The 27,019-nt window shown below is 42.1% G+C and overlaps 1 long non-coding RNA gene and 1 pseudogene across 1 annotated transcript in view; one reads left to right on the top strand and one right to left on the bottom strand.

Annotated features, from left to right (window-relative positions):
- The window catches only part of LOC122862921, a 28,254-nt gene extending 8,507 nt beyond the window's left edge, over positions 1–19,747 (bottom strand). Inside the window, exons 1-3 of the long non-coding RNA XR_006374875.1 lie at positions 19,680–19,747; positions 19,194–19,517; positions 18,835–18,953 (exon numbers count right to left, since the gene is read on the bottom strand). This is a non-coding gene — a long non-coding RNA (uncharacterized LOC122862921). The remainder of the gene's footprint in view (positions 1–18,834; positions 18,954–19,193; positions 19,518–19,679) is intronic.
- Positions 19,748–19,923: 176 nt separating this feature from the next.
- On the top strand, positions 19,924–21,963 carry LOC122863536 (annotated as a pseudogene).
- Positions 21,964–27,019: the final 5,056 nt, after the last annotated feature.

The following is a 27,019-nucleotide window of genomic DNA, read 5'->3' as shown; positions in this document are numbered from 1 at the left end:
CAGGGTGGATATCTGCTTTTAACAGACCTGCTACTGTTTCAAATCATCTGTTTGTGCTTTGATGTAATATTAATAAACCAACAGCAGTGTGTTTATCAATCAGTGGAGATTTTTGCATCATGTGTGTGCTGTAGGGACACAAGCTGACCCGATCAAAGAGAAAATCAAATCAAATATTGTAGCTTTGTTACTTATTTGGATTTTGAGTGAGATATAACAGTATTGCCAAGATGAAAGCTTGTTTATGACGACATCCCATCTTATATTTCTCTGTCTGCATATGAAAAGATTGAATAAGTCAGTTCAAGTAATCTTCAGTGTGATTTAAAAAAAAAAAAAAAGCATTCAACAATCTGTATTCAGAGTTTGTCAGAGCCTCTGACTCGCCCTGAAAGCAGAGAGAAAAATGATCGATTACGTTATGCAGCAGACCTTTGTCTTTCTAGCTCCTAGAAATGAAGATAGGCAATCGTCCATCAGACCAGCGCCAGCTACTTCCCAGGGCCTGAATATATGATTACATTGCTTTGACTCCATTTATCTGCATAACTCCTATTCAGCAGTGTGGACTGGAGTGTGCTACTTCACCCCAAAAAACTGCAGCCCAGAAAATTCCTCACAAGCTGTCCCAAATCCTCTTAATGCTATCAATCCTGCTTGTGCTCATTCCACTTCATTGTCTCTTTATTTCAGCACTTTCCTGCATGGGGAAGCTTGATTGATTTGGCTTTCAAGGATGGGAGACAGGAAAGTTGGGGGGCTAGGCAAAATGTTTGGGAGCATCGCATAAACTCTGACACAGACAAATGGCTTGGGCTGGATCGGATGAATTATTTGACTTTAGGAATATTGCAGTGGGTTCCTTTCAGATGGGTGGCCTCGTCTTTTTTTTCCTGCTTGATAATATGGTGACAAGCACATCTGTTTTTCTCTGGCCCATATCACTTAGTTGGAGCACAAGAAGAGTAAACCCGCAGGCAAATTTTAAAATGACCAGGAGTAGTGCTAAAGTAAGCTTCTTGGACATTCCCTATTAAATAAATTTGACATTTTTATATGTATGTATAGATTAGATTCAGATTGATTCTTTATTGTCCTCTATAGAAGAAATTTGTTGTCACAGTCTGTACAAAAGAAACATTCAAAATGTATAAACAAACAAGAAACAACCATACAAATTCCAACAATACAAGTTTAATTGTAAGGTATAGTAATTGTAATAGGTAGTCTAACATTTTGGGAAATTTGCATGTTTCTTAACAACAATCAGATAAGATCAATATCAATTTCCGCTTTCGCTTGTGTCCGATATAAATATAGGTCCATGTTGTTCTAAAAGATGGCACAGATTCTGCAAATTAGTAGTTATCCGCCTATTTGTTTCCAGTCTGTTCACTCAGAACAGTCTTGCTTCATATCATACAGGAGACAAGATCTTTTGGACATTGGATCTCATAACTCGGACAACTTTATCAGTGATCTCTGGATCATCTCAGGGATTGCCAAGACATTGGAGGCTACCAAATCGCCTCTGCCAGCCGGAAGTGCTCACAGGCGGCATCGAGATCTTAAATGAGGGAGGGGTAAGGGCTAGGCTAAGGCTAACTCCTCATCGTCTATCTCTACGCAGCATTTTCTTGGCCAATGTTTGGTTCCTGGCGTACAAAATGGATGAGCTGCGGCTGCAGATCTCCACTTAAAAAAGGAATATGGACTGCAACATCATAATTTTCTCAGAAACACGGCACAACAGCGGCGTTCCCAATAGCACCATTGAGCTAATGGGGTGCTACGTCCACAGGGTGGATAGAACAGCTGATGAATCTGATAAGACCAGAGGTGGGGGACTGTGCATTTATGTAAACAAAGCTTGGTGCATTGTCACTGCTACAATTGAGTCACTTCTCTGTTGACCTAGAATACCTCATGGTTAGACCTTTCTGTCTCCCCATAGAGTTTACATCTACTGTTGTGACGGCAGCATATATCCCCCTGATGCTAATGCTAAACTTGCTATGAAAGAACTGCATGTTGCCATTAGCAAACAACAGACCATACACCTGGAGGCAGCCTTTATTGTTGCAGGTGACTTCAACCACACCAACCTGAAGACCGTACTCCCCAAATTCTACCAGGATGTCTCCTGTCCCCACTAGAGGAGACAAGACCTTGGACCATGTTTACACCAAAATGGCTGAGGCATACAAAGGTCCGCCTACTCCTGAAGGCACGCAACACTATTTTTATATCAGGTGATGCGCAGTTCATCCAGGGCTTACCTGAAGAGGGGCATCAGAAGGGCCAAGCGCAGCCGCAAGCTAAGAATTAAGGAGCATGTCAAAAACAACTTCAACGCATGTGGCAAGGCACCCAGGCCATCATGGATTACAAACCAACCAACACCACCCCACCAACCAGCCACACCTCCTTCCCTGATGAATTTAACAGATTTTATGCCCACTTTGACAGGGACAACCAGGAGGCGGCAGTCAAGGCTGTGCTCCCTGCAGACCACCCGTCCCTCACATTCTTCCCCACCAATGTGTGTGCTGCACTGAGCAGGATTAATGCATGTAAAGGCCCCCCACACATGATTAGTGGTAAAACTGCTTTGCGCTGGCTGTGCCATTGTTTTCCTGCGGGGAGAGCAATGACCCCCAACTAGGTGGAAGCACAACCCTTGGCGTGGCGCACTGCTCGAAATTACCACCGATCGCTGCACTCAATGTTCAAATTATTTCAACTTTGATCTTGGTTGCCACTGACCTTTCAAAGCACAACCAATGCAACCCCGTGCAGCTTTGGGACTCTCTGATCACTGTCTGGTTCATCTTCTCCCAACATACAGGCAGAAACTAAAATCTGCTCCGCCTGTGGTTAGGACTGTGAGGAGATGAACCAACGAGGCAAAGCTGGAATTACAGGCCTGCTTTGACTGCACTGACTGGAGTGTTGTTTTTTTTGGGCTGCAGCCTACACTGTGATATCTTACATCATTTTTTGTGAGGACAAAAAATGTCTGTGCCGACTAAAACCTTTTGCACATACAACAACAAGAAGAACAAACCCTGGTTTACTGCAAAACTCAGGCAGCTTCGTCAGGCCAAGGAGGAGGCCTACAGAAGTGGGGACAGATTCCTGTAGGCCAGAAACACACTGACGAAGGAGATCAGGGTAGCCAAGAGGAGCTACACTGAGAAGTTGGAAAACAGGTTTTTAGCCAATGACCCTGTGTCAGTGTGGAGAGGCCTGAAGGAAATAACCAGCAACAGAAAAAACATCCCCCCACACTGTGGCAAATCACCAACTGGCTGACGATCTGAATGTGTTTTATTGTAGGTTTGACATGCCTACACTCACACCCCTCACCACTGACCCCCCATCTGCGAAGAGGATGCGTGAAGATCAGGATGGCACCAGGACCAGACGGCATATCACCCTCCTGCCTGAAAGTCTGTGCTGGCCCCCCAGCTTTGTGGAGTCCTTCAACATGTCTTCAACCTGAGCCTGAGTCTTCAAAGGGTCCCCATTCTGTGGAAGACATCTTGCCTCGTTCCTGTGCCCCGAAGATGCCACGCCCCAGTGGCTCCAAGGACTATAGACCGGTGGCACTGACCTCCCACATAATGAAGACCCTGGAGAGACTAGTGCTGGAACAGCTGCGGCCCATGGTCAGACCCCTCCTGGACCCCCTTCAGTTCGCCTACCAGCCTCGGCTGGGAGTTGAGGACGCCATCATCTACCTGCTTAACTGCATCCACACCCACCTGGACAGACCGGCAAGCACGGTGAGGATCATGTTTTTTGACTTCTCCAGTGCTTTCAACACCATCCGGCCTGCCCTGCTGGGAGAGCAGCTGGCAGCGATGCAGGTGGACGCCCCCCTTGTGTCCTGGATTGTGGACTACCTGACTGGCAGACCACAGCACATGCACCTGCAGCACTGTGTGTCAGACAGCGTGGTCAGCAACACTGGGGCCCCTCAGGGGACTGTCCTCTCTCCCTTCCTCTTCACCATCTACACCACGGACTTCAGCCACCACACAGAGTCCTGCCACCTCCAGAAGTTTTCTGATGACTCTGCTGTGGTGGGATGTATCAGCGGTGGTGATGAGACGGAATACAGGGCTGTGGTGGGTAACTTTGTTTCATGGTGCGAGCAGAACCATCTGCAGCTCAATGCGACAAAGTCAAAGGAGCTGGTTGTAGATCTACAGAGGGCCAAGACACCAGTGACCCTAGTTTCCATCCAGGGGGTCAGTGTGGACATTGTGGAGGACTACAAGTACCTGGGAGTACACTTAGATAACAAACTGGACTGGACCAAGAACACTCAGGCTGTTTACAGGAAGGGCCAGAGCCGCCTCGATTTTCTGAGGAGGCTGAGGTCCTTCAACATCTGCCGGACAATGCTGAAGATGTTCTATGAGTCTGTGGTGGCCAGTGCTATCCTGTATGCTGCATGCTGGGGCAGCATGCTAAAGGTAGCGGACGCCAACAGACTCAATAAACTGATCCGTAAGGCCAGTGACATTGTGGGGGTGGAGCTGGACTCTCTGGCAGTGGTGTCAGAGAGGAGGATGCTGGCCAAACTACACGCCATCTTGGACAGTGTCTCCCACCCGCTCCATGACGTGCTGGTCAAGCAAAGGAGCACCTTCAGCGGAAGACTCATCCCACCAAAAAGCACCACAGAGCGCCACAGGAAGTCATTCCTGCCTGTGGCCATCAAACTATTTAACTCCTCCCTCTAAGGGTTAGTCTGTTTGACCCTAGGTCACTAAACTGGACATTGAGCATTACATCTCCGCCATAATTAATAATAATTGTGCAATATTCTGTTTACTACTCCCGTGCAATATTAGTTTTCCCTTGTTAGTTTTTCTTATTTATTGTTACTGATACTATATACCTCAATAACTCTCGACAGTACATGCACCTCTGCTTATTACTATTATTTATTACATAATTAGTGACATTGTATTTTATACTGTACTTCACCATCAACCAGTAAACCCACTTGGTACTCGACACTTAGTTTATCTTATACTTATACCGACATGATACTTAATTTATTTCTGACCTGTTTTATAGTGTTTATAGTTGTTTGCTAGTACTTTCTCCTGTGTGCACTAACTTAAAGGCGAGCTACTGTAACAAAGAGTTTCCCTACGGGGATCAATAAAGTATTTCTGATTCTGATCTTCACACAGATCTTCAACAGATCACTGGAGCTGTATGAAGTCCCCTCCTGCTTCAAACGCTCCACAATAGTCCCTGTCCCCAAAAAACCCTCCATCACAGGATTAAATGACTACAGACCCGTCACTCTGACGTCTACAGTCATGAAGTCCTTTGAAAGACTGGTGCTGACCCACCTGAAGGACATCACAGGACCCCTGCTGGGCCCCTTCAGTTTGCCTACCGGGCAAACAGGTCAGTAGATGATGCAGTCAACATAGGACTGCATTACATCCTGCAACACCTCAACCTCAACATATGCAATGATCCTGTTTGTGGACTTCAGCTCGGCATTCAACACCATCATCCCAGACATCCTTCACACTAAACTCACCCAGCTTACTGTCCTAGCCCCCACCTGTCAGTGGATCACAAACTTCCTGACAGACCAGAAGCAGCAGGTGAAGCTGGGGAACATCACATCCAGCACCCAGACAATCAACAATGGCGCACCCCAGGGGGGTGTGCTCTCCCCACTGCTCTACTCCCTCTACACCAACGACTGCACCTCAGGAGACCATCTGTCAATCTCCTGAAGTTTGCAGACGACACAACAGTCATCAGCCTCATCCGGGATAATGACGAGTCTGTGTATAAACAGGAGGTTGAACAGCTAGCCCTCTAGTGTGGTCAGAACAATCTGGAGCTGAGCACGCTCAAAACTGTGGAGATGACAGGTTGACCCCCCTGACACTGCCCCCCATCACCATATTCAACAACACTGTCTGCTGTGGATACCTTCAGGTTTCGGGAATCCACAATCTCCCATGACATGAAGTGGGCATCCAACATCGACACCATCATCAAAAAGGTCCAGCAGAGGATGTACTTCCTACGCCAGCTCAGGAGGTTCAACCTGCCTGAGGAGCTGTTGATCCAGTTCTACTCTGCAACAATCCAGTCTGTTCTCTCCACATCCATCACTGTCTGGTTTGGATCGGCCACCAACAAGGACAGGAACAGACTACAACGGACATTCAGGACTGCGGAAAAGATCATCGGTGCCGACCTGCCCTGCATGCTGGAATTATACACGTCCAGAGTCAGGAAACGAGTAGGAAACATCACTGCAGTTTCATCACACCCTGGCATCACAACCTGTTCCAACTTCATGATGGCTTGTTGTCCTTGTTTTTAGCTGTATTTATGTCTACTTCTGTGTATGTACAATGAGAGCAACTTCAAACCAGATTCAAATTCCTGGCCAATAAAGCTGAGGGTGTAGCGGATTGGAATTGGGCCATACTCTGTTTCACAGTTCCCTGAACTCTATAACACAACATTTAAAAACATACCACACTTGCCCAAGCAGCTGCCCAAATGTGCTTTAAAACCACCTCCATTGTGCCATGCCAAAACACTCCACTGCAGCGAGCCTTAATGACTTCCGCCGTGTCCCCCATCCATATCAACGGGACAGAGGTTGAGTGTGTCTTCAACTTCAAGTTTCTGGGTGTCCACATCTCTGAGGATCTCTCTTGGACCCTCAACATGTTAACTCTGATCAAGAAGGCACACCTGCGTCTTTTCTTCCTGAGGAAACTGAAGAAAGTCCATCTGTCTCCTGAGATTCTGATGAACATCTACTGCTGCATCATCAAGAGCATCTTTACCACCTGCATCTCAGTATGATATGGCAACTGCTGTGTCTCGGACCAGAAACCACTGCAGAGGGTGGTGAACTGCCCAACGCATCACCGGTTCTCCATTCCCCACCATTGAGGCTGTCCAGCTCAAGTGGTGTCTGCAGAGGACGCGCCGCATCATCAGACACCTCTCATCCTGGCCACTGTTCACCCTTCTCCTCTCTGTGAGGTGTTAAAGGACTCTCTGTTCCAGGACCAGCAGATTCAGGAACAGCTTCTTCCCTTCAGCTGTCACCTTGCTAAACTTTACAACACAGTGATAGCATTACTTTTTGCACTGCCTTCCGTAACTGCTGCACATGCTCATCTTGTATATATTTTAGCGTATTCATATCTGCCCCTTAATGTTATTTATATATTACCTCTATACATATGTACATAACTGAACGTAACTGCTTTTTGCACTTTTGGTTAGATGCTAAACTGCATTTCCTTGTCTCAGTACTTGTGCAATGACAAAGTTAAATCTAATCTAATGTATAGCCAAGCTTATTACAAGGACTGGAAACGGGTAGAAACTGCTTGTGTAACTCCATCAAGAGAAACATTTTCCCAACAACTCCTAAGTTGTGCAGCTGAGCTGTTAGCATTGGAGCAATTTTATGTGCAGCACAGAGAGAGGTCCATGTTTTAGCCTATCTTAGCAGAAAGACTGGAAGCAGGGGGAAACTCCTAGCATAGCTCCATCAAAAGTGAAACAATATGTCCACCAAAAACTCCAAAGCTGTCTTAGTTACACAATGTTTCTCCTTTGATACATGTAGAAATAGAAATCTAAAAATGAGACATTGTAGGTTTTAAAAGCAGTAAGTGTTGAAGCTATTTTCTGTCCAGTACAGATATAGGTCCATGTTGTTCTTTGCCTTTTTTTTAGGTAAGAAATTGTTTGTGTTGCTCCACCAAAAGTGGAAAAAGTGTGGTAGTTTAGGTGTTATTACTTCGTGGTTTATTTTGGTGGTATTCTTCTTCCCTTGTGTGTCTTGTGTTTTCCCTCGAGTTTTGATTGTTGGTCCTCCCTTGATTGTTTGCACCTGTGTCTCGTTGTCTCACCTCCCCTAGGGTATTTAGTCTGGGTCTTTTCTTTGTTCTGTGTTGGATCATCGTTGTACACATGGTGTTGTTCCTGCCAAGCGTGTTTACCGTAAGTTTGTATTGGATTCTTTGTTCTCCCGTGGACCTTGTTTGGATTTTGGACTTTGTCTGCTCATTACCTGTCTGCTCACCTCTGCCTGTTCTTGCCTGCATTCCACCCCACAGTAAACACGGTAGTCATCCGGCTACTTCACCCTGAGACCGCTTCCTCGTCATCTGCTTTTGGGTCCACATACCTCCATACAGCACCCCTTACGACAAAAAGTCCTTCAACATCTGTACATTAGCTGTTTGGAGCTAATAAACATAAACTTGGACAAACATGGACAAACACTCCAGGTGTCAAATTTGAGCGATTAATGCAAGGTGACCATTTAATTCACATAAAATGTTCACTTTGTGTTACTTGCGCAAATTTGACTGCTTGAATAATTTGAACACACCTTTAGAGAGCTTGGTCTGGGTCTGGAACCACATAGTCCTGTAAAGCTTACTGACATTGTATGTACTATTGGACCATATATACATTTTAAAATACACTTAATGGAATTGGCTACAATGTGTCAAAAGACTGCTCTGGAGTTGTTGGAAGGCATATTTTTTCACTTCTCATTTAGCTAGGCTAGTTTATGTGCTAATTTTGGCTAAACAAATGCTGGACATTTGTAATAGATGCACAGACATGAAATTGATATAGATCTTCTTACCTGACTCTCGTTAAGAAGAAACAAGTCAATTTCCCAAAATATAGAACTGCTCCTGTAATACGTGTTATCCAGAACCTAAAGTGGATTACAGACCTGTTTCTTACTTCGCAAGAGTATATTTTCTGTGTTCCTAAAACAACACTGGATTTACTTAATTTAGGTTCCTCACTGACAAGATTGAACAACTGCTCCTCTAAAACTACAGCAAATATGCATCAGCAGACATTCAGCCAGTGAATGAAGGAATGGAGGGAATGTAAAATCCTCTTTGCCAACATAGTTACAGAGTTTGCCTTGTTATGGAAATTGCAGTGGCATTGATTAACACCATGTGCAGATTAGTCAGACAGAGCTGAGAGGCAGCTGAGAGCCACACTGTGGGACAGGGCAATTAACAGCATTGACACCATTTTGTATGTTGATCCTGAGCAGCAGGGTTTTCATAGAGAAGTCCCACCAGCGCCAAGCAGCTCTCCCTCACTAATCCTCTGCAAGATTTCCATTTTTAATGAACTTCATTTATTTTTGTTACAACCGCTTAAACATTTCAACAGTTTTTTTTATTGCCTATTGGAAGAGGCTTAACTTGATGTATTTCAAATAATTGATGGAATATGGGCTTAGTCAAAATAAGCATGAAATCATTTCTGACCCCATCCAGAAATGAGGCATAGAGGGGATTCAGAGGCAGACAACACTGTAATGAAGACATCGCCCAGCTGCACACTTTACACATAACAATGTCTGTCATCTGACCCTATTGGCCATAATAACTGACAATAGACTTCTCCCTGATTGGATTTTGAATTCAATGAGACAAGCTAAATGATGACAAGAACAGGAAGTGTGGAATGAGAGATACAACCAGCTTCTCGAACTCTCAGTAAATTGACTATATTGAAAGTAAAAACAATGTCTTTTCCCCCACTTTTTGCTCCCTCCCCACCAATTTTAGTGAAAACACACTCAAATCCCCCTATCTTCATCAAATGGTGGTATGTGTCAAGTGTTGCAGGTTGTGGGTCACCTCATTAATGCTAATTATTATAAATATGCAGCAAGTAGAGTTGGAGGAACACTGATACCTAAAGTGATGCTAATGTCTTTGGAAGCACCAGTTGTCTAACCTCTGCATCTTGATTAATTTGGTACTCCTGCTCTTTGAGAACTTACTGACACTCTGAATAACTAATTGCCTGTAGTTAAATGCATATCATTTTACTAAATGCTTATGTGCCTCTATATGTTGCAGCCTGTTCTAGTTTTAGGACTGTATGGCCACATTTAATTTCACATAGGACTGTATGGCCACATTTAATTTCACATATTGTTTGTGGTTTTTAAAGGAATAGTTCAACATTTTGGTTAGTTTATTCACTTTCTTACTGAGAGAAAGGTGAGAAGATCAACACCGGTCAGTTTGTGCAGTGAATATGTAACTAAAGCCAGCAGCCGGTTAGTGTAGCATAGCACAAAGACTGGAAACGGGGAAACAGCTAGCCTGGCTCTGTCCAAAGGTAACAAAATCCACCTAGTACCACTAAAGCTCACTAATTAACACATTACATAGAAAAACTGAAGTGTAAAAGTGACACTTCGCCGTTTCATGGGGGGTTATGTGCTGGACTATTTCTTGGCCAGGACCAGTAAGTTCCGGGAGTCTCCACTGGTTCCCTGGCAACTAGTCCCTGGCTGCCTGTTCCCCCTGTTTCCAGTCTTTGTGCTAAGCTAAGCTAACTGGCTGCTGGCTCCAGCTATATATTTGCCATATACACATCAGAGTGGTATCAATGTTCTCATGTAACAAAGAAAGTGAATAAGTGTATTTCTCAAAATATCCAACTATTCCTTTTAAGGCATTAGCAGGCTCAGATGTTGCCATCTGGCTTCTTCTTGCACTTTAACTGGAGATTGTGCCATTCTCTTTTATATTGCGATATAATACGGATGTTTATATTTAAAGCATCTATGTGTAGATTTTGATTTTACATCATCTTAAAATTATTTTGGTGACATACGTTTTTGATTGCGGGGGTATTTATGGTATATGGATATTGCTGTGTACTGGAGTTGCCCAAGTCAGAAATGTTCACACCTATACATAGGGGCTTTAAATTGCTTGTCAACATGGAATGTACTTGATATAACATTGTTGTATCCTTTGCGTTCCCAACATCAGCATTTTCTTTTTGGGTTAGGGTTAGGGGTTGGACAATTTACTGTGCATACAGAGATCATTAATGCTGGCAGGTGACCTTGTCATACCTTAGCCACTGATCTTATAATCATGTGAGAAGCTGGAGAGTGGAAAAAACCACATCACCATACAGAATATTGATAATGGACCCCATTTGAAAAAAATTCTGAATAACAGTTAATGTGTTTTTTTTTTTAACGTCCAGCCAAGAGTTTTAGAATTATTTATTTTATTATAACTGCACATGGCAAATATGATATGGTTCAGGTTACGGAAAGTACATGGTTAGGGCAAATAAACTATGATTAAGTTTTTAAGGTTAGCAAAAGATTGTTGCTACAAATGTTAAGTGTTAAGCAAAAGTTAACTGTTGGATTGTGAGATCTCCAGTGTGAAATGTATTGGATGCGCTGCATACCCATGCAGCACCCTGATTTCCACACCCCAACCTTCCACTATACTATATAAAGAGCACACTACTTCAAGCATTGGCGCTGAATGTTAGCAATCCACGAAAGTTGGAAAACACATTTTTAAAGGCAGACTGTTCTCATGATGGCTGGTGCACACTCCTTTCTACATGACAACTTACATACATATAGTACACACTAGCCCTGTATGGGGGGAAAAAAGTGTAGCATAAAGCTCATGTCTGCTCTGCCCTCTGTAAAAATTAAAAATAGAAGTGATGCATTTTATGTTTTTGGCCACAAAAACAGTGGTTTATTTCGAAAGTTAGCACGACCATTACTGTGGCTAGCAGAGGAGAGAGTAGGCTAGCACCTACAAAATCTCAAACTACACCAATAAGAATTGAGTAACACAACAGTTCTGACTGCACTGTTTGACAAGTTAAGTGCTTTTTATCACTTGTTAGTTCACTACATTTCAAAGTCTCATCCATTACAGAGTAAAAACAAGTCACATGAAAAAGTCATGATAGACTCTGTGAGAATAGAACAAAAGGAGCCAAATCAACGGCTTCAACAGAGAAGAAGCTGCTGGTGTGCTCCCGAGAGCTTCATGTCCAGAAAGGTGACGCTCTGCACTCAGCTGACGCTCTGGAATAGATACCTGTTGAACATATCGTTCACTGGCTGGGTGTCAGGGGGTGCAGTCACACCCAGCCCTGAGCTAGCAGTCAGTGAACAGTACATAAATGCACAACAATGCAATAAAATGAAGGATGAGATCATTTTGGGTTATGCTCACGGTGAATCCTCCAGTGGAGACTTCTCCTTTCACTTCTACCTTCAGTGAGTTGTGTGAGGCCTGCTGTTTTTGACAATCATCCCTGACTAGGGGTGTGCCATATCATAATGCTGGTATAATTTTTAATATGCAAAAAAAAATAATCATAGCGTGATAATGGCAACATTCCGACTTGTGGATGTAATGGCGTCATACTGTTATGCACAGCAAAAACAAGCATGACTGAACTGACATGACATGAACTGATGAGCAGTTGGCACCTGCCATCAGTGTATGGATATGTAGTGTGTGTGTGTGAAGTGCTTTAAGTATTCGGAAGACTAGAAAGGTTCTATACAAGTACAGTCCATTTACCATTTGCTTATGCCGTTGTTTAGTAAAAGCTTGTAAGTGCACATTGTTTCGATAGGCTATGTCATTAATAACAAGCCGCCTTCACACGCGGCTCACCAAGCTGCTGTGAAAATGGACTTGTGTGTGAAAAAGTCCAAAACGAGGTGTGTTTTTTGGGCGACTTTATAAAACATACTGCTGACGAAGAAAGTCAACACACACAGGGAGAAAGAAGAGACAGAAAGAGGTGGGGTGGGGCAAGCCGCTGTGTGTGTGTGTGGGGGGGGAAGAGAACTGAAGGGAAAAGCAAAGTGAGCAGATTAAAGTAGTTTGTGAGTAAACACTACAATAAGATGGAGGATTAATATTTTCATTTTTATACCTAATAGCAGTTACAATTGCTGGACGTGTTTTGTCCCATGTCTCAAGAATCAGTGAGTTGTGACTACAGAGACTCATTCAGCAAGTGTTAAACTTTGAGGAGCGCAGTGGGACAGAGGCTGAGTGGACTGGTTATATCACTCTTTAAGAATGAACGAGCAGAGAAGTGGAACCAAGAGCAGTTTGTGGAGGACTTTGTGGTGCACAAGACTCACAGTGACGTTCAGACAGGTGAGTACAACAACAAATACACTAAATCTCACTGTACAGATGAGAGCATCAGCAGCCACTACGTTGCCTAGCAACGTAGCGTTCTGTGTGTGTGCAATGTGTTAAAATTCTGCAGTTTTGCCTTTCCTTGTGTGTGATTGTGGCTGCAGTCTGTGGAGTCTATATTGTTATATTATTCATCTTTATCATTTCTGCTTTGGTGATTTTTGTATTCTGCTGGTGATTTTATAAGTGTTAGCAAAGACATGCACAAGTGCAGGCTAAAGTTGCCCAAGCAACAGCTCTGCCCTCTTTGGCTGAGCTGCCCCTTTGGAGGGAAAAACAACTTTTTATTTATGCTGCTGTGGCTGCATAAATATGAGTAGCCCATAATTGCTAGTTAGACTAAATAAAATCGCCATATCATCCAAATGTTTATTGGTTTTTGATTGGCATGCCTCCACTGGACACAGAGATGGGGCGGCCCTATGCCCCCTGTCATGTGGCATCCAAACTCGGTATTGTTGCCGTTGTGTGAGGGCTCCGGTGGCTTTGGTGAGTATTTGAGAGCTGAGAGCTTTTGCCATCAGGGCCCCGAGGCTCTGGAGCAGCTTGCCTGAAGAAATGAGGCTGTCTGAGTCAGTGTCTTCTTTTAAGTCTCTTCTCAAAATGCATTTTTATTGGAAAGCACATCCTGATCTTATCTGAGCTGTCTATTTTATTGTTTTTTATGTATTTTATCATTCACTGTGGTATTTTATTTTTCTCTCTTTGTGAAACACTTTGTACCTTGTTTTGATAAGTGCTCTATAAATAAAGTTTTATTATTTTTGAAGTTGTGGTAATGATTAATGACAAATGGTTTAACCAAAGGGATGCCTTGTGAATAAAAATCTCCACATATGCTTCCGAACAATGCGCAGCTTGTCACGTTTGCATCACATCGCGCAAAATTGCCTTATTTTATCCTTTCACATGAACCAATTTTAGCTAGCTAGCTGGCTTACATATAGGCAATCTGCTGAGGGAGGCAGCTAAGGCGCTAACTTTGCAGAGCTGAGTCAGACTACCGGCAGGCCAGGTGAAGCATTATGAAAGAAATGTCAAGCGACCATTTCATATACAGTGGGTATGGAAAGTATTCAGACCCCTTTAAATTTTTCACTCTGTTTCATTGCAGCATCTTCTGATCCTCCTTGAGATGGTTCTTCTCCTTCATTGGAGTCCAGCTGTGTTTAATTAAACTGATTGGACTTGATTAGGAAAGGCACACACCTGTCTATATAAGACCTTACAGCTCACAGTGCATGTCAGAGCAAATGAGAATCATGAGATCGAAGGAACTGCCCAAGGAGCTCAGAGACAGAATTGTGGCAAGGCACGGATCTGGCCAAGGTTACAAAAGAATTTCTGCAGCACTCAAGGTTCCTAAGAGCACAGTGGCCTCCATAATCCTTAAATGGAAGAAGTTTGGGACGACCAGAACTCTTCCTAGACCTGGTCGTCCAGCCAAACTGAGCAATTGTGGGAGAAGAGCCTTGGTGAGAGAGGTAAAGAAGAACCCAAAGATCACTGTGGCTGAGCTCCAGAGATGCAGTAGGGAGATGGGAGAAAGTTCCAGAAAGTCAACTATCACTGCAGCCCTCCACCAGTCGGGGCTTTATGGCAGAGTGGCCCGACGGAAGCCTCTCCTCAGTGCAAGACATATGAAAGCCCGCATAGAGTTTGCCAAAAAACACAGGAAGGACTCCCAGACTATGAGAAATAAGATCCTCTGGTCTGATGAGACCAAGATTGAACTTTTTGCCGTAAATTCTAAGCAGTATGTGTGTAGAAAACCATGCACTGCTCATCACCTGCCCAATACAAACCCAACAGTGAAACATGGTGGTGACAGCATCATGCTATGGGGGTGTTTTTCAGCTGCAGGGACAGGACGACTGGTTGCAATTGAAGGAAAGATGAATGCAGCCAAGTACAGAGATATCCTGGAAGAAAACCTCTTCCAGAGTGCTCAAGACCTCAGAAAAGGGCCGAAAGTTCACCTTCCAACAAGACAATGACCCTAAGCACACAGCTAAAATAACAAAGGAGTGGCTTTGGACCAACTCTGTGACCATTCTTGACTGGCCCAGCCAGAGCCCTGACCTAAACCCAATTGAGCATCTCTGGAGAGACCTGAAAATGGCTGTCCACCATCGTTCACCATCCAATCACCATCCAATCTGACGGAACTGGAAAGGATCTGCAAGGAAGAATGGCAGAGGATCCCCAAATCCAGGTGTGGAAAAACTTGACTCATGGCTGTTCTAGCTCAAAAGGGTGCTTCTACTCAATACCGAGCAAAGGGTCTGAATACTTATGACCATGTGATTTTTCTTTTTTTTAATAAATTTGCATTTTCTACATTTCTTTATTCTTTTTTTCCTGTCAAGATGGGGTGCTGAGTGTACATTAATGAGAAATAAAATAAACTTTTTTGATTTTAGCAAATGGCTGCAATGAAAGAGTGAAAAATTTAAAGGGGTCTGAACTTTCCGTACCCACTGTATAATTAATTTAATGTGAAGTAAGTCTATTTTCTCAGAAGCATTTTTTTAAGTTGGAAGTAGGCTAATAACTAACTAAAAAGAAATATTTCAATCAATTTAAATACATAGTATATTGTATCTGTTTATAGTATTGTGAATGAGTTTCATCTTTAACATAATGCTAAAGAGTGCTTTCTGTAAGGGTCTAATCCCAAAAGCTCCAGTTCAGAGCGCTGGAGAGCCTGGTGATCAAGTAAAATACTTCTTATGGCTATAGTGAAATATGGGGTGGTAAGGCCAGAAAATACATTCATGAAATCCTATATGACATTTTGTAATTGTTCTGTATTCTAGTACATATGTTTACATACAAAACTACATATAGCCTACTCCAATCTAATTCCTTGGCTTCACCAGGAAGCATTGAGTCAAGTCACTGTCAGCATTACATCCATGAAAATTCAACTGACTACACTAAAGTGTAGGAATTGAAATGATTAGAATTGCTGAACCAGCAAAGTGTATCAATAGGGTTCTTGCTATTTTAAATAGTAGTTCTACCATGCCCAAGCAATTTTGAATGATACATGCTGTGGACAATGGTATTCTTAATTCTGATTTTGCAACAGACCCTCAAAAGGTCTGTGCACATCCCCGAGTGTTGGAATATTTAATAATTTTGTTCTCTATTCTGGTTAATTCTAGTAAAGCTATGGTGAGGAAGGTGGTTGCATATTTATAATTGATAATCAGTTGTATGCACAGTCTGCAATTTTCGTCTATAGAAATGGAATTTATTTTTGGTTTGGACATAGGGCTCTGTGGTGTGATGTTATTCATCTAGTCTGTATACATTGACATTTATTGCAATTTATTTTGTAGCCTAAAGGTGTTCTGTAATTTAACAGTAATATATATCATGTAACATTTTTTCTTTACCCCCCCTCCACATATTAAGTACATTTTTACACAAGTACTTTTACTTGAGTAAAATGTCTTTAAAGTAACAATACTTTTGCTTATATATATATATATATATATATATTTTTTTATTTTATTTATTTTTTTCTTTCTAGTACTATTTCCATCCCTGCAGAACACAAATAAATCAAACAAAAAACATTTCCAGTGTCTGAAGTACAGCTTTTAAGATTCACTAATATCTGTTAACCACCACCAGTGCTTACAACTCAATGTGTTTCTGTTTCAAGGTAGGCCTACAGTACAATGCAATATTTATTGAACCTTATGCTCCCCTTGTCTCAGCTTCCTCAAGGACCGAGGCGGAGATGTTTTGATGTGTATGGGCAGGAAGGCTGGGGTCTCTCACTAATGATCTAACCAGCGGATAGGGGCCTCGGGCTGCTCTCTGCTTGCAGACTGTAGCAGCAAAACGCAAATTAGGAGGGTCACCAGTTAACAAATGAGGCGATATTGTACAGGGACAACAGAAGGAGAACAAAACAGAGTATGGAAGAAGAGGTGGAAGTAGAAGTATAAAGATGGGAGTGTTGGGTGTTAGGTGATTAAATATTTTTTTTAGAGAAATAGATAACCAAGGTAACCAATCAATCAAATTGGTCCTTATGCATTAAAAATCCAGATGAAACCAAAGTTGAAAATAATAAGCAGGAAATTTATTTTAATTGTGCAAAATATCTAGGATCTTTATCTTTTGTTGTCACACATGGGATGAGACCACCTGAATTCTGTCAGGTGCTTTAGCGATAACAGCCTTACACCTTTCTTATGTTTGAAAGTGGCTGACAACTGTTCTCAAGAAAAATACTGCAAAATTTTTTGGAAATTATTTGAAACTCCACACCTCCAGTTTCTATTACAGGCTTTCTGTTAAAACATTGAAGTTTCAAGCACAATCTCAGATAATAACCCTGTTGACATCATCAGGGTTATTTTCTAAGACTTGACAAAGCTCTTTCAGAGCCACATGCTTGCACAGTTCTCCTTTATTTTGACAAAAACATCTTATGTCAAGATTCACTTTTTTTGGAGCTTTCAACCACTTCTTAGAGTCGTCCTCAGTGAGTAAGTGCAACTTGAATTAAGATATTTCAAGGTCAAGTATGAATAATGTTCATATTTTACTGTTTTGTCATTTGCTTGTTTACTTCAGCATTATTCAGGTGGCTCAAAGTCTTGTTCTTGAGTCAATTTGTTGATTAGTCAATTGAAAGACAATCAATGACAACTTTCATAATTGCTACTTGTTGAAAGGGGAATTCCACCAATTTGACACATTAAGGTAATTTACTGGTCTACTGAGTACTACTCAGCCTGTGAAAATAGTTGTATAATGTCATCTGTGGCTCTGGAGGATCTTTATCAAGTCAAGGGAATGATGATGTCATGAGGGTCTCGGCGTGAGACTTCAGATTTTTAAGCATTACATGGTGTGGAGTTTAAAAGATGTAGGCACTTATCAGGTAAGGAGAGTCTCATTAAAGATGCAATTGAGTTGCATTGCTTTTTTGGACCTTGACCCATACCATTGACTAAAAATCAGGATATTGCAGTCTCTGCTGCTTGGATTTTGACCATTCTTTTTTAATGCGCCTTGAGTCCCACCAACCTTGTGGAAGTGCAATTGCTGGAGTAGCTTTTAAAGTAAATCATCAAGGGAAAATGTCAAACATTCCTGTTCCAGGTTGTTCAATGTGTAGTGCTGCTCTTCTATGTTTTATGCCAATGTACATTCAGTATTATTTGGTTTTTGGTTGGACAAAACAAGCAAATTGAAGACATTATCCTGGTCTCTGGGAAATTGTGATCAGCTCACTTCCCTTATTTTCTGACATTTAATGGACTAAATTAAATAATTAATTCAGAAAATAATCGCCAGATAAATGCATAATGAAAATGATTTGTTGCAGCCCTAAAAATGAAATGTGTTGTGATGTTGGCCATTCACATTTTTACTCAATTACTGAAGGAAGCCAGATACTAAAGAAACAATCCTTTAAAACATTTGTAGGTACATTAGTCATTTGTTTTTGTTTTTTTGGGCAGAAAAAAAAATGATATGATAAATCCTAAAAATCTTTCTTGTAGACAGCTGTCCAACACCCTGACACTGAAGCCTGTCCAGTCCTAAACCTGCTGTGACTGAGACAGTACTGCATCACTGTCAGTCTTAAATGAGAGCAAAAGTAATTGAGCTTGATTAACCTGGCCCTTTGCCACATCGTTAGATTGATAGATGGAAGTGGCAGATAAGACAGGAGAAGGTGGGAAGCACTTAAGTCATAAAGCAAGGTCGTTCTTACCATGTGACTGACTCATTTGCAGTGTTTGTTTCCACTTGCCTTGGCGCGGTGCTCGCAATGTCGATTGCATGAATGAGGGGCAGATATTTCACTCTCCTGGCTGACCATCTACTTGACGGCTGCATTGTAAATGCAAATTGAAAACAGGAGACCATTAATCAGTATGCATATATATTCATGCTGCATGGATGGCTGCAGTCACTATCCATTTCAGTGCCAAGAAAGATGCTATGTCAATCCTTTTATCATGTTTATTCTGTGCTATCTGATGAGCCGAACATTCAAAGCAAGTCAAATTTATCTAGGAAAATAACAAATAATGCAAGCAGATAAAAATAAGACATCTAAGGTTTCTTTACCATCTTTGAATGTTGAGTTCAGAGCCTGTATTTATAAAGCATCTCATGAGTTCCATGTAAGCACACTAGCCAGGAGTGAATTGCAGTAGTCTAGGTGTTTAATTTCATCGGATATGTAACAGACACAGAGAAATTCGAAAGAATGCCGGTGGGTCTGGGTGTGTGGGTGAAGGAGTAGGCTGAGGAGAGGGCTGTAGGGGTGGAAGTGGTGTCTGGTGTGATCCACGTCTCAGTGTGAGCAAGGAAGTCCAGGGATCGCAAGGAGGTATAGCCTGAGATGAACTCAGTCTTGCAGGGAAGCTGGCTGGCAGTTCCACAGGCCCCCTTTGACAAAGGGTGTGTGGCACAGGTGGGATAGATAAGATTAGAGAGGTTACAGTGATGTTGTGACCAGGTGCGTGGTCTAGGTGTACAGGAATGGAAAGTATACACATATCAGATAAAGAAAAAGCTGGTGTATATAGACAAAGCAAAAAGATACTTAACCCTGACAATGTTAACCCAGGTCTCCTTTGTCTTCTGTATGGATGAGTCTTAGTATGATGAGGCTGCTGCTTCAAACAAGGAGTGACTTTTTAAACACAAGTGCTGATTGCTCAGTTGGCTACAGAAGTGCTAACCACACCCACTGTTAATAAGCAATACAGTGACCCTAATGGTGATGGCCTGCCAATAAAAACTTGTTTCCACTGACAGCTCAACAAACAAATAACAGTTATACAAATCAGGGATGAGGTATGATTTCTAAAAATCCTAAACTATTTAAAGAATAAGGTCTCTTAACCCTTCACTGGTTTGATTTGTTCACCACAACCTTAGGTGCAGGTAACTCTAGCTTGCTCAATTAATGAATTAATATTTGTGCAAAGCTATTAATAATAATCTAATAATATAACATAATAGTTTAATACTCAGAGGGGCCATTTTCTGCATGACTAATTTTGCTTTTACATAAAGTGCATTTTGCTAATAATACTTACACTAACTTAGGTAACGTTTTTAATGCAGGCCCTTTATATGGACCCTTCTTACCCACTATCCCATTCTTCTCAGAGGGCCAGGTCATATCAAACTCTGTACAAGCCCTCTCTGTTTCAGATCTATTTCATTCATCCATTATTTTCTCTCAGGTTTCATAAACAACACAGCATCCTTTCCTCTTCTCTTGCTTCTACCTTTCCGATCCCATCATCTTTGGCCACCTCAGCTCCTCCCACTTTGATAACAGCGATCACAGCCGCACAGACTGCACCCCTGACAGAGATCCATGGCGGTGCCATTGGCCAAAACCCATTGTATTTTAGCTAATGTTATTCATCCCACCTCAAATGCACCCCTTTTCCCCATAGCTCTGCCTGCAGCTGATTCCAGTGCTTTTCCCACTTATTTTCCTATGCCTAACAGCTTCACTTTAGCAACTGTGTCACCTCCAGTGCACCCAGTCACATCCGCCGACCACCTCCTGTGTCACCCATGCTCCGGCAACAGATTCTTGCCGGTAACTATGTTGAACTTGCTCAATCGATACAGCCATCCACATGTAATCCTCATATCCCCAGAGAACTGCAAACTGCACTTGGTCCCATTGAAGTCAAACAGCCACTCCCTACCTGCTCCAAAGAACTCACAGCAGTTGAATTCACCTTCACATTCTCCCTGTACTGTGACATTATTTGTTTTGCCTTCCCTGACCGCAGATCAGAGCTGGATGGCTACTTGTCACTGATCCTCATTCTGCCTTGTGGTTTGGTGGCAGCAGATTCTACACTTACCACATCTTTGCATCTCAAGTTGCTGGACTCCTGCAGCAATGCAACCAAGGAACATACTACAGGCTTTCTCTGGAAGGGTGCATACTACTTTGCAGTTTGACTGACCTTCGAGTGCATGAGCAGCCTGAAAATATTCAACTCTTTATCTGAAGCACTCTGCTGGATCTTGACAAACCACTACAAACTCCCATATGTCATCCATCTCTTAGATGACTTTCTCACCGTCAAGCCACTATCTTCTCCCCCATATGGTCTCAACACTGTGACTTCCACATTTCACGATCTTGGAGTTCCTTTCTCCTCAGAGAAAATGGAACGCCCCAGCACATCCCAGGAATTTCTTGACATCATTCTCGACTCCGTCTTACTCCAAGCATCCCTCCCTATTGAGAGAATCACCGGATTTCCATACTCATTTCAAATTGCCTTCTGGCTCACAGATGCACCAAATGCCAACTTCTCTCGCTGCTAGGCCACCTCAACTACGCCATCCGTATCATCCCTCAAGGTTGATCCTCCTCGTCACACCTCCTTTTGATAGCCACCTCTATTCCATCTCTCACAACCATGTTACGTTGGACGAAGCATGCAAGATGGAGCTAAAACCGTGGCACCAGTTCCTCTCCTCCTGGAACAGCATCTTCTTTTACGATTACCACATCACCAAGCCAGAAGACATCCAGCTGTTCACGGATGCAGCCCCTTCCATCAGCTTTGGCGGCTACTACAGAGTCAGGTGGTCCTCAGCCAAATGGCGGAGGAATTCCAAAATTCTCATCTCTTCTCCTTTCTCCCCCATCTGCGAAATGCAACCAGTCATCATAGCAGCCATTCTTTGGGGGAATGAATGGTCCAAGAAGATCATCGCAATCTACTCTTACAACAGTGCTGTCATAGACATCATTAACAAAAGACGGTCGCAGTGTCTAGATGGCAACCGCTGCGCATGTCGATGCAGCATGGTAGCACCTTCAAACTTCGCTACATTTTTGTTTTAATCTGTTATTTTTTTCAGCTTTATTGCTGAAACATCATTGAATGATGTCTGATTGAATTTGATTTAAGGGGCTAAGCCATTGTTCAAATAAAGTGGATCAGAATATGTTGACTTTGGCAACGGCTGCACATGCAGATGCTGAGGCCTGTAGCTCCTCCAAACTCTGCTAGCTACATTCTTGTTTTTCATCTGTTGTTTTTTTTAGATTTTTCGGCTTTATTGCTGAAACACGTATTAGCTATGACAGTAATACATCATCATTGTCATCGGAAAAGGAAGCCAGGGTTTGGATTAAAGAGGAGGAGAGAGCCAGATCAACCGAACCAGGCAGGCACCACGGCAGCTGCTGTAATCGCCCAGGAGGAGAGAAAAGACAGCTGGGATAGGAGCCATGCTGGTCCAGCTTGGACTTAAAGCTGCTCCTGGCTAATGTTCGGTCTGGATGAAATTGGACTCAGGATGGCCAAGCAACAAGAATCAGAGACTGTTGTGCCCACATCTTTACAGAGATGTAAAGATGTGGGCAAACTCAAGTACTGTACTTAAATACAATTTTGAGGTACTTTACTTGAGTATTTCCATTTTCTGCTACTTTCTGCCTATTTCTTTTACCCCACTATATTTATTTGATAACTTTAGTTACTAGTTACTTTGCAGATTCAGGTTAATAATACAACATCAACAAATAAATTATGATGTATTATTATAGATTAAGACAGAACTTTATTGATCTCTTGGGGAAAATTCACAAGCCCAGCAGTATATAAAGTCATTAAAATTAGCCCTACCTTTACCCACTGCAACACAAAGTGATTACATACGAGTACACATGAATGCCTCTATAATTATAATCCAATGATATAATAAACATTATTCTGAAATGGGCCATTCTGCATAATAAATACTTTTACTTTGGGTACTTTAAGAATATTTACATGCTAATACTTTTGTACTTTTACTTAGTAAAATTTTGAATGCAGGACAGAGTACAGAGTATTTCTACACGGTGGTATTTCTACTTTTACTTAAGATATAAATACTTTTCCACCACTGGCCCTGGCTTACAAACCTTGTTGCTTGTCATCCAACCCTCCCTTTTCTTTGCAAATCTCCAGTAAGTCAACAACTGGTTCCTTTCCATTTACTATCTATGAATTTCATGTGAGATGAGGTTTTAGCAGTTAACATCAACATGATGCTACAGTAAGAGCTTGATGAGACCTCATTTGAATGTGGATTTGTGTGCAGTACTGAAACTCAAGAGGTGTTTTGGGATGCAGTAAGCAGACTGAGTCTGGAGCTGTGAGTAGAGAATTTAAATTAAAATGCATATGGAGACATCAGGTAATTGGTCTGTGAACATCTCCAGCAGTTGAGAATTCTCCGTATCTGCTCTGCCTTCATTTAGGAAGAGAGTTTCGTCCAGGGAGCACGCCATTACTACTGTTTATGATGTGCTGGGGGCCGCGCCGTTAAGTGCTTATGGTTTTCGTGTGGGAAGAATTTTGGGAGAAGGAGATTACACTGATCTAATTAAACCATCGTAAAAACAGCAAACGTCATTAAAGTGTAATTTCATTAGAGCTCCTAACTCCACCAATATTCATTAACAGCCAAGAGTGGGAGACGCTGAGGGAGAGAACGTGCACACGTCCACTCCCACACATGCGTGCATACACACACACACTCAGAGATGGAGAAGGAGCAGACATTTTTATAAAGGAGACATATCACTGTTATATAAGGATTCTGTGGGATCTTTGTGGAGGCTATCCCAGCTAGTGATGAGAACCCCGGTTCTTTTAAGTAACCTGGTTCGTTTCGTTGACCCACCACTAGTGAACTGACTCATGAACGACTCTTTTGGTTCTGTATTTTATATAAATATTCAATTTTATTTATATAGCGCCAATTCATAACAGAAGTTATCTCATTGCACTTTTACTATAGAGCAGGTCTAGACCGTACTCTTTATAATATTAATTACAGAGACCTAACAAATCCCACCATGAGCAAGCATTTGGCGACAGTGGCAAGGAAAAACTTCCTTTAAGAGGCAGAAACCTTGGACAGAACCAGACTCAATGGTGGGTGGCCATCTGCCGTGTTAGGTTTAAAGAGAGAGAGAGAGAGATGCATTCAAACCTTAGTGTTGGTAAGCTGTTTGGTGTAAAGAGAAAATTGAATTTTTCTAAACCAACAAGGATCAATACCAGTATTCCCTTATAACATAGACGCAGGCTTGTTTTATGTATAAAGTACCACAACACCATGTTGTTAAAAGGGTCAGTTTCTTTTTCAGTTATGCTTTACTTTTCTATCATATGGCTAAAGCTCCAAAATGAAGACTCTTTGGTGGGTTGTGAAATATATCTGTAGATATGTAGAAATGCTGGCGTAGTCTGGCCAGCATCTCTGTCTTCTGTCAGAAAAACTGCAGCAATCCAGAAGTTCAGTCAACAATCTTTACATTGAATCCTGTATCCAGTATGAATGGACTGCAGATTATCAGTTTGTCAAGTTGTGGTTATCTAAAGAAACATAAGCAAAACATACAGTTGTTGTCAATGAGCGACAACCTTTACATTTCTGGAACTTCAGAACAGAGAATAGACAGTAAGACTCAAGCTTATGCAACAGAACAATACTACCATAAATTAGTCTATTATTGAACGGTATATATTTGCAGCCTATCTTTTAACCAGCATGAAATTAACATAGTTATGAACAACCTGAAATGCTAAATAATATAACACTTATAGTTTAATTCATGCACAACTTATAGAGACCACTGACTACCTGTTTAGCACTAGACACTCAATTGGCCTTTCTTAGGAACACTGGCTGAACTTGAACAGTGCGTATGTCCAGTGACGTAACAGTCCTTTAGGTCCATTCAATGATCATGTCTAGACTGCCCGAGGGCGAGTTAGAGCAGGGAAATTTGCTTACTGATGATAATTTTTCCATAACCTCTACCTGTGCATTTAGGAGCTACAAAACCACTTTCACCAAAAAAAAAAAAAAAAAACTGGTTCCATCATGTAAAAATGTGCTCTAATTGGCAACTTAACATGCTTTAAGTGCACTCTTGCTGGAGGGAGCTTTTAAAAATCACAGCAGTAAGAGGTGAGATCTTCAGAGCACAGTGTTCCTGTCATCCTTTACTGAGGAGGCGAGGAGATTGTGATTCGTAGTCGCTCTCAACCCCGCTCAATCTTATCAGATGACCTATGAGATTATCTAGTTTGCCTCTGATAAACCCAGAATAATTTGGTTAAGGTCACACTGGATTGCGCTCATTCAGGCGCCTGTCTGTCCTCTTGAGGAACTCAAGGAAAAGGTTATGAGGAGACAAGGCCTCCAACCCAGGTATATTGCTTTTGTGTAGTTGACTTCCATCTCATCAGACTTTTATCACTTAATCCATCTACTTGACCTTTGGCTGGGTCTCAAACTATTTCTTTTAACAGATTTTGCATTGAGCCCCGTTGGATCCCTGAGGACAGCGCAATCCTTTTCTGAATGATTAGTGCCCCTCTTTGTTCTGCCTGAATGGGGCTTGTAAGAAAAGCTTTTTCAGCTGGAGATCAGTGGAGGGGAAAGACACTGACAATGCCACAGGAATAAATAACATTCTCACACCCCATACTCACATCTCACTGGCTACTGACAAAAAAAAGTCTTCACGGTATGATTTATTACTGAAAGAGTGGAATGCAGATTGCTTGCAAGGTACTCCTATTTACCTCAATACAGTGAATTGCAAAGAAAGTTCCGGCAAACTGGATTATTTCCACGTTTGTCTTTCTTTACACAATAGTAAAAGTAGTGATCATAAACTGCACAAGATGTCACAGATTTGTATTCCTCACAAAAAGCTAAATTACAGAAATGTGTATAAAAAAGCAGCTACCATGTCTGAATACAAATACCACCATAGAGTGACAAATGCTCTCCTTAATTTCACCCTTTGCTGTGGTCCATTATGTATCCAATCTGTACTGATGGAGTCAAGTGGCCACTCCTCACGTCCATCTGGTCAAGTGTTGATTGTCTGAGGAATGAGATTGCCCAAGTGGTAGCAGACACCCTGCAGTTAACACCAATAGTGCAGGGGAGGAGGAGGCATCTCAGGCACTGATACCGTGTCTAAGGAGTGGCAGAGGGAAAGGGATCCAAATGTGACGATTTCAATGCTTTACAAGTGTTTATGCAGTAATCATGCCAATACAATACTTCAGCTGACAGAAGGGGCGAATAGAATGAAGAAGTCTGACTGCAGTACATCCTCATGGAGAAACAAGAGGTCAGGGTGTTACTTGGATTTACTTTGTGCAGATGTCTAGCTCCAGGATTACAATACCGAGACACTGGGCCTCATGCAACAACATTTTTGTATTATAAAGGCATATGCTTCAAATTAAGTACCTGTTGGATCATCAAACGTTTGAACCACCCTCCCCTCACAGCTTTCCTGTGTCAGAACTTGGGGGTCTGCCTCAGACCATGTTTGTAACTTTCCAGAATGAGCAATCCAACAACCTCACCCACTTCACACAGCAATTAGCCATCATTAGCCATCATTTTCCCATTTGGCCACTAAGGGGCAATGGAACAAGCTGTCAACACAGGATCTGAAATATTACCAAACACGTTGTAAAGGGGAACGTGTTAGCAAACAATAGCTTGCATAATACACATCCAACAGACACAGAGCAACATTAGGATTCATTTGGAGTCATGTTTACAGTTATCTGACAAATTTAAATCCAATATTTCTCTCCTTTTTTCTCTGTTTTAGTCTCCACCAACTCCTGAGAAAAATATCTGGCTCTTTAGCTGCTAAATACTCCACTATGTTCACCAGCTAGTCGCTAACTTTGTCTGTTGTTTGGTGCTGGGCAGGTTGTGTACAGAGGGTTTATAAAATCTTTTTTATTGAAACTAGCTGCCTGCAGTGGAAGAAAATAGAATTGATGAGAGTGGTGAGACTGAATCAAAACAAAGAATTATGGGCCGTAAAACCAAAACAGTGAGCTAAAAGATGATAAAAT

This window comes from Siniperca chuatsi, linkage group LG16 (genome assembly GCF_020085105.1).
Source record: "Siniperca chuatsi isolate FFG_IHB_CAS linkage group LG16, ASM2008510v1, whole genome shotgun sequence".
Taxonomy (NCBI): Eukaryota; Metazoa; Chordata; class Actinopteri; order Centrarchiformes; family Sinipercidae; genus Siniperca; species Siniperca chuatsi.
This window is presented reverse-complemented; position numbering and strand designations above follow the sequence as displayed.